This window comes from Marmota flaviventris, chromosome 10 (assembly GCF_047511675.1).
Source record: "Marmota flaviventris isolate mMarFla1 chromosome 10, mMarFla1.hap1, whole genome shotgun sequence".
NCBI classification, from domain to species: domain Eukaryota; kingdom Metazoa; phylum Chordata; class Mammalia; order Rodentia; family Sciuridae; genus Marmota; species Marmota flaviventris.
In genome coordinates, this window is record NC_092507.1 from 113,304,145 (window position 1) to 113,313,423 (window position 9,279).

A 9,279-nucleotide genomic window follows, 5' to 3' on the forward strand; every position below is an offset into this window, starting at 1 on the left:
CCAAGGCTTCCGTGGGGGTGGACATATAATTCAGGGGGCTGATTATGAAGTCAAACAACAACAAGTGCTGGCGAGGATGTGGGGAAAAGGGTACACTTGTACATTGCTGGTGGGACTGCAAATTGGTGCAGCCAATTTGGAAAGCAGTATGGAGATTTCTTGGAAAGCTGGGAATGGAGCCACCATTTGACCCAGCTATTCCCCTTCTCGGTCTATTCCCTAAAGACCTAAAAAGAGCATGCTACAGGGACACTGCTACATCGATGTTCATAGCAGCACAATTCACAATAGCTAGACTGTGGAACCAACCTAGATGCCCTTCAATGGATGAATGGATAAAAAAAATGTGGCATTTATACACAATGGAGTATTACTCTGCATTAAAAAATGACAAAATCATAGAATTTACAGGGAAATGGATGGCATTAGAGCAGATTATGCTAAGTGAAGCTAGCCAATCCCTAAAAAACAAATGTCAAATGTCTTCTTTGATATAAGGAGAGTAACTAAGAACAGAGTAGGGTCGAAGAGCATGAGAAGAAGATTAACATTAAACAGGGATGAGAGGTGGGAGGGAAAGGGAGAGAGAAGGGAAAATGCATGGAAATGGAAGGAGACCCTCAGAGTTATACAAAAGTACATACAAGAGGAAGTGAGGGGAAGGGGAAAAATAATACAAGGGGGACAAACGAATGTCAGTAAAGGGGGCAGAGAGAGAAGAGGGGAGGGGAGGGGAGGGGAGGGGAGGGGAGGGGGGATAGTAGAGGATAGGAAAGACAGCAGAATACAACAGACACTAGTATGGCAATATGTAAATCAATGGATGTGTAACTGATGTGATTCTGCAATCTGTATATGGGGTAAAAATGGGAGCTCATAACCCACTTGAATCAAATTGTGAAATATGATATATCAAGAACTATGTAATGTTTTGAACAGCCAACAATAAAAAATTAAAAAAAAAATACTGTATAATGTTATTTGTTTTACTATAGCAGTTATATCTAATTAAATTTCCAGTTATTTTCTTTGGAGATTTTTATGTTATTATTGCATTATCTTGAATGTTGGAAAGATGTGGTATGTGTTGCTTGTTCATTACACAAATAAGTAAGCACAATAAAGTGGATGCTAAACCATCAAACACACAAAAAAAAAAAAAAAAAAAAAAAATTCAGGGGGCTGACAGTATAGCAGGGCTTTTTCCCTCTTGATTCCAACTCTTGGTCCTCAGAGAAAACAGCATAGAGAGGGTATGGGTAGGAAGGCACAGACTAGAAGATTATCAGTCTGTGATAATCTTAGCTTTCTGATCAGGTGGGTTTCCCACCTGATCAGAAAGCTAAGATTCAGCAATCTCAAGAGTTGCTGCCCAACTATAGCTTTCCCTATGCCTCTCAGGCAAGATTCTCAGTTTTCCAAGATCATGCTAAAAATCTCTTTAAAAAGCAACAAGGCTGGGCAAGGTGGTACATATCTGTAATCCTAGGGAGGCTGAGGCAGGAGGATCACAAGTTCAAGGCTGGCCTTGGCAACTTAGTGAGGCTCTAAGCAACTTGGTGAGAACCTGCCTCAAAATAGAAAGTGGTGCTGAGGATGTAGCTCAGTGGTAAAGCATTCCTGGGTTAAATACCCAGGATACACACACACACACACACACACACACATATGTATATGTATGTGTATATATATGTATACACACACACACATACACACATACATGTACACACACACACGCACACACACCTGGCATTATGGTGTAACCCTGTAGCTACTCAGGCAGGAAGATTGCAAAATAAATTTGAGGCCAGCCTGGGCAACCTAGTGAGACCCTGTCTCAAATTAAAAAAAAAAAAAAAAAAGACTGACAATATAGCTCAGAGGCAGAGCACTTGCATAGCATGCATGAGGCCCTGGGTTTGATTCCTAGCATAGCCAAAAAAAAAAATAAAAATAAAAATAAAAAACAAGACAAAACCACAAAACCAAAAAAACCCAACAACTAAGCCACATAAAATAAATTTCTAATGTCCTTTGCTGAAATCTGAAAGCCAGCCTTCTCTTTAAGGCTTCTGTCTTACCTCCCAATAGGTGGAATCAGAATTGACACAATTCTAAAATTAGGCTAGGAACTGCCTGGGAGGTGGGGTCACTTTGCCAAAACTTTATTGGCCTATAAGTCCGTTTCATGCTCTTGCTTGTGCCTGTTTTATTCTGCCAGAATGTTATTTTCTGCCTCTTCTGGAGAAAAATGGGAACTCCCCACCCCAGGGGCCTTTCCAGCTTCTCTCTTCTAGCTTTGTGTTTCTGGCTCCAACTTTGAGCCTTAGCAGTAGCCATTTCACTTGGTTGGACATGGAGCCTGAACCACACGCTCCTTGACTATACCTCGTCCAGTTCTCTACCTCCTCCAGTTCCACCTGGTGTGACAGGTAGTCTGTTCATTGCTTTGCCAACTCCAGACTCGGGGAGAGAAACTTTCCAGAACTTCTACTTCCTCTGCTTAGACTGAACCAAGCTCATATTTTGGAGGAGACAGGAAAGAAAACAGGAGGTAGGGAAGGGAAGGGAGAGGGAGAGGAGAAACAACAAACAAATACTTAGCATGATATTTTCAGTTCCATTCATCATTTACCTGCAAATGCCATAATTTCATTCTTCTTTAAGACTGAGTAATAGTCCATTGTGATATATACCACTTTTTCTTTATTCATTCATCTGTTGAAGGGCATCTAGTTTGCTTCAATAGTTTAGCTATGGGGAATTGAACTGCTGTAAACATTAATGTGGCTGCATCACCATAGTATCCTGATTTTAAGTCCTTTAGGTATAAACTGAGAAGTAGGATAGCTGGATCAAATGGTGGTTCTATTCCAAGTTTTTCTGAGGTATCTCCATACTGCTTTCCAGAGTGGTTGCACCAATTTGCAGTCCCACCAGCAATGTATGAGTGCATCTTTTTCTTCCACATCCTCATCAACACTTATTGCTTGCATTCTTGGTAACTGCCTTTCTGATTAGAGTGAGATGAAATCTTAGAGTAGGTTTGGTTTGCATTTCTCTAATTGCTAGAGATGAACATTATTTCATATGTTTGTTGATCCACTCTAGTTCTTTTTCTGTGAAGTGTCTGCTCAGTTTCTTAGCCTATTTATTGATTGGGTTATTTGTATTTTTGGTGTTACGTTTTTTGAATTCTTTATATAACCTGGAGATTAGTCTTCTATCTGAGGTACATGTGGTCAAGATTTTCTCCCATTCTGTAAGCTCTTTCTTCACATTATTGATTGTTTCCTTTGCTGAAAAGAAGCTCTGTAGCTTGAATCCATCCCATTTATTGATTCTTGATTTAACTTCTTGTGCTTTAGGGGATCATTGTTGAGTGGTGGGAACTAAGGGCACAAGAGGGAAGTACCTAAGTGATCCCACCTATGGGAAGTAGGCATTCAGAAATTTCTCTTCAGGTCTTATTCTGTTTCAGATTTTGTCTCAGCCACTTTGTATCTTTACATATCTCCTCTTCAATAACACCAAGTGTGTTTGTGATTCATCTTTTTATTTTAATTAGTTGTTTTGGTCCTGGGAATTGAAGCCAGGGGCACTCTACCATTGAGCTACATCCCCAGTCCTTTTTATTTTGAGACAAGGTCTTGCTAAATTGCCCAGACTAGCCTCTTCCTGCTTTAACCTCCTGAGGTGCTGGGATTACAGGCATGTGCCACCATAACCAGCTTTTTTTTTTCTTTTCTTTTTCAATATATCTTTCTAAATTTCCTTCTGTCTCTCACTGTTTGAATTTATATGTTTCTCTCTCTGGGATGCTGCACTTTTTTTCTTTGCTGAGCTGAGCCAGCCATCTGACTTTCCTGGAAGGGTTTTGGAACTTTCCAGGAATGGCCAGACTTCCTTCTGTCTGCATACTAGAATTGTATCACCACCTTGAGGATCCCTGGGCATTGTCATAGGCTTTGATTACTGATGAAGATTTGAGTGAGTGGGACCTCAATATGTGGGAATTTTACAGAGACTAGGATTTCACCATAGAACACCTTAGTGGGTGGAGTCCTGGACCCAAGGAGGGAAACAGACTAGCAAGAATTCCCAGACCTTTTTATTTTTTTATTTTGAGACAGGGTCTCTGTAAGTTGCCCAGGCTAGCCTCAAACTTGTAATCCTCCTGCCTCAGCCTCCTGAGTTTCATGAATGACCAGCATATACCATGGGACCCAGGTCATTGTCTCTTTCTTGACCCACAGCCCCATATTCTGCTTTGCAGCTGTCATGTTTTCCTGGTGCCTGATCCAAGGGTGATGTTTGATTGTAGAGTCTCTGATGTGTTCCCCCAAGGAAGCTGAGATTTGTTTTCTTTTTCTTTCTTTCTTTTTATTTTGTTTTTAAACTGGGCATTAAACCCAAGAGTGCTTTTACCACTGAGCCACATCTCATGCTTATTTTCTATTTTTTATTTTGGGACAGGGTCTCACTAAGTTGCTTAGGGCTTTGCTAAGTTGCTGAGATTAGCTTTGAACTTGTGATCCTCCTGCTTCAGTTTCCTGAGCCTCTGGGATTACAGGTCTGCACCACCGTGCCCAGTGGAAACTGAGTTTTGTGGTGACAGGAGTTGCCAGGAAATGGCCATCTTTAGTTCAGAAAGGAACCACATCCTTAGCATCCAAGCTGGACGTTTGAACACTAGAGTGTGTGAAGTCCTCTGGACTTCACCTGAAGATGTCCCTGGTGATGTAGACTCTGTAGGCCAGGTTGATCTTGGAGGGCTGCTTCTATACTGTCTCATAGGTAGGCTCCCTGGAACAGCCTCTTTGCATGTTTGGGTTGGGGACAGGGGGAGAATGTGGGACCCTTACTGGAATACATTCTCTTACCAGATTCTCAGGACCCCCCCCCCCCAACTCTTGCTCTTGTCCCTTCTCTGCTGCTGCATCTTCTGCTGTCATCACTTGGAAGACTCTGGTTTCCATGAAGGCTCCTACTCTCACCCTTTACCAGCCAGGACCTATTCTAAGAGCCTTCTACAAGCGCCAGAAGTAGGCACAGTGGCACATACCTGTAATCAGCAACTTGGGAGTCTGAAGCAGAAGGATCACAAGTTTGGGGCTAGCCTTGGCAACTTAGTGAGACCCTGTTTCAAAATGAAAAAACAAAAAAGGACTGGGATGTAGTTCAATGATAAAGTGCCCTGGGTTCAATCATCAGTGCTAAAACCAACCAAACAAATGAAACTACCAGCCCATTCAGAGACACAGGGTCAAATAATATAGACGTTTGTCTCTTAACCCATGTTTGCTCCCTGATTTTGCAGTAGTGTGTTTATTGAAGTTGGGTGAGAGGAGGGGCTTTGCACAAACTGGGTCTGTCAAGAAACAGGACCCAAATGTGCCTTGTGTTCAATTTCCTCTTCCCCTGGGTGTTCACCCCTGCATTAGAGCCCTCAAGGAACCAGCAAACCCAGCCCCCTGAGCCCAGAAGGATGTTGTTAGGCAACCAGGAAATGTGATTATCATTAAAGATGGGACTGGGTATTAAAGAACCAGAAGTCTTGCAGGATTGGCAGACAGAAGGAACACAGCACATGGCAATGTTCAGTGGAATATCCTGGAAAACAATATGCCACCATCCTAACATTGGACAGAGTGAAGCTCCAATTGGAGGGAAGCAGTGGTGTTTTTCAATGAAGGAATAGGGGCTAGAGGCCCTGTGTTCTGTATGGGGTTCTCTCCCCACACCTCCATGGATGAGGAACATCCTTGGGAGGAGCTGAAGAAGTAAATTTGAAGCTACTACGTGCCGTGGTCTCAGTCCTGGCGATGGGGTCAAGTTCCATTACCAACAATCTTTTACCATGTCATTCAGCTCTCCAACACCTTTCTGTACAAACCATGCAGAAACCAAAAGAATGAGCAGATGGCACTGAGAGACAAAGCTGCAGAAATGGTTTGTAAACATTTTGTCCATACCCAAACTTCTACTTACTCACATTCTGACTTATTATTCACTCTCTTTTCTCCCAAAGCCCAAGGGTCTCCCCCAAGTCTCTGACTCTTTTCTAACCTGAGATCTCACTGCAGACCAACTGCTCATTAAGGAGCTCTCTCATCTACTCCTACCCCTAATCCATCCTCCTGCCACCCCACCCTACCCCTTCTCACCTGGACCCATTCCCTCCCTCCCCCACTCATCCAGTTTGACCCTCACTCTCACTCTTCTTCTCCCCCACAGCACTCCACCCAACCTCATCCCTCCCTGACTCACCTCAAGTCCCATTGACATAAACAAAAATGTCAGCACAACCCACTCCAACCGGTTTGGCTTAGATGTGCAGCCTGTCATGGGGACAGAGATTGGTTTAAGCGGATGCTTGGACACATGCAGATAATGAATATCCACAGTTATAATGTATACAGAGACAGTCCCATGTATGGGATCATGAACACATAGAGCTAAGATGGAGAGATAGATACAGTGTGTTATGGTTGTTTATGTCTCAGTTTTCTCCTGATTGAGAGCAGGTCCCATGTGTTATATGTGTCTGTCACCTCCCCTGAACCTGACACAAAGTGGAAGGTACGTGTGGAAGTAAGCACGCAGTGGATGCCATGCACACAAATACACATGCTAAAGATGCCACTGTGGCTTGAATTGTTCCCATTCTTAGGGCTCAGTATGTGGGTAGGAGGAGAGTAGGTAGTGAGGCTCGAGGGAAATGGGGATTCATTGTAGAAGAAAGAATTGGACCCAGAATACCAGGCATTGCTTTTTTCGTAATGGGGTCTAAACCCAGGAATACACTGAGCTATATCCCCAGTCCTTTCTATTTTTTATTTTGAGAGAAGGTCTCACTAAATTACCCAGGCTGGCCTTGAATTTATGATCCTCCTGTTTAGCATTCCAAGTTGGTGGGATTATAGGCCTGTGCTACCATGCCTGGCCAGGCACTGGTTTTGAAAATCTTCCCCAACTTATATTTTCTTCTAGTGTTTGCTTTGGAATGTGCCTTCTCCAGTCTTCATCCCTGAAGAAGGTAAGAAGGCCTAAGTATGAGGCATATTCTCCAGAAGCATGGCCCTTGTAAGATGTGCAGGATTGAGGGAATGAGGGGACAAAGAGTCTTAGAGATCCCCACCTCAATCAAAGTCCTGGGAGCTCTCTGACTCTGGTGCTCCCCCTCAGGCCTGGTAGCATCCTTTCCCCAATTCAAGGTTTCCTCTGGTGTTTACTAGAACCTGACCATTACCTTAATACAACTTCTGGAAAGTTCTGTTCCTCTTCAGTGCTCCATAAGGCAAGAGTTGGGGGTGAGTGATTAAGGGTCCCAATCAGGGGCTGAGATATCCTGACTGGTAGCATTTTGGAAGAAGGAATATATTGTGAATGGAAAGGGTGCAGGACACTGAATACCCAGCTTGTGATCTAACTGCTTTCTCACCCCATACCTCAGTTTCTACTATGGTTTCCTATACCTGGAGGGGTGAATCCGTGGGAAGTAAAGGAACTCCTCTGAAAGCATGTGATAGGATCCAAGGTGTGATAATTATAATTATAATACAGGATGCTCCCCCTCCCATTCCCCCTGGCTCTACTCCACCCCTGCCACACTGGATCTCAAAGCAGCATCAGGGTGGGGCTGTTCCCCTGGCACAGGTGGGGACCAGAGTCCTGAAGAGGGGAAGGGGTTTGCCAAGGTGGAGGTGGAAAGAAACTGGGGAGTTTTGGCATCGAGCCTGGCCTTTGAATCTGTTTCTGACCTGCAGGAAATAGCCCTTGAAAAAGAGATCACTGCCATGGTCATTGCTGAGAACAGGGATCCAGAGCCAGAGATGGGATCATAGTCCAGAGGCAGGATTAAAGTCCAGGTCACATCCCAGGTTCAACATGGTAACTATGGTGAGTTCGGATCTCCACTTTCTGACTCAACCTCACTACCTTCTCTATACTGACATTTATTTATTCAGAAATGCATGCCTTCAACAAAGATGCATTCAGTTCCCATTAAGTGCTATGAATTGTCCTGGTATGGATGACTGAGACAAGATTATAAAACAGGCTTGACTTTCAAGGAGTTCACAAACTACAACTCTCATCCTGTCCCTTCATTTAACATATTTACTAAATCCCTGGCACACAGCAGGCTTCAATCAATGTTTCTTGAACTAAAGCTTACAATTTAGTTCAGGAGATAAGATGTGCACAAATTATGAGCACATAAGCTATAATAAAGAGACTAACAGAGGATGAGAAAGAATAGAAGAGAGAAAGATTAATTTTGGGTGGGAGGAACTGAGAAGACTTCACGGGAGATGTGGCATTTAAGGTCAGTTTTGAGAGAGAAATAAGATTTGACAAGTAAGGGGCTAGGGGTGTAGCTCAGTAGTTGACTGCTCCCAGGTGCAAGGCTCTGGGTTCATCCTCTCTCCCTTCTAAAAAAAAAATAAATAAACAAACAAACTTTTTTTTGACAGGTAGAGTTGGTGGGATAGTGGTGGTAAATATTCTACATGAAATGACTCCTTTTCCTTACTGCTTCATGGTTCCTCCTTTCTGCCCCTCTCCAGGCAGAAGGACCCTTCTGTAAGATTTTAACTCACATTTTTTCTTCTTCCATGCCTAGCTCTTTATTTACCAGTTAAAAACTGTATGTGTGTGTATGTATGTATGTGTGTGTGTGTGTGTGTGTGTGTATATATATATATATATATATATATATATATATATATATATATATATGTATTTTCCCCCCAATCTGCCAGAATCTTGCTTCTCTCCTTCACTAAGTTTTCAGAGGGTTCAGAATGTGCTCCTTTCCTCTGGCTATCCTTGGTAGGTTAATAAGGTTTTGTTTCACATGGTGGTCACTTTTTTCCATCCAGAATATAAAACACATGGTCAGACAAGTATGAGTATACTTATCAGAGGACAGGGACAGAGTGTTTGAAATCAAGATGGTCCTTTCCAAGTCCAGACATGTGTCTTTCCCCATGACCATGGGGTAAAATAGGAAAAGTGGCCAGGCATGGTGGTGCATGTCTGTAATCCCAATTACTCCGAGGCTGATGCAGGAGGATTGAAAGTTCAAGGCCAACTTGGACAATTTAGCAAGATCTTGTATCAAAATAGAAATAAAAAGGCCTGGGGGAAGATAGTTCATTTGGTAGAATGCCTCTGGGTTCAGTCCTCAGTACCACCAAAATAAATAAATAAACAAACAAACAAACGGAAAATGGTCATAGAGAGGGTATTTTACAACTTTCTCTCAAGTTGTCC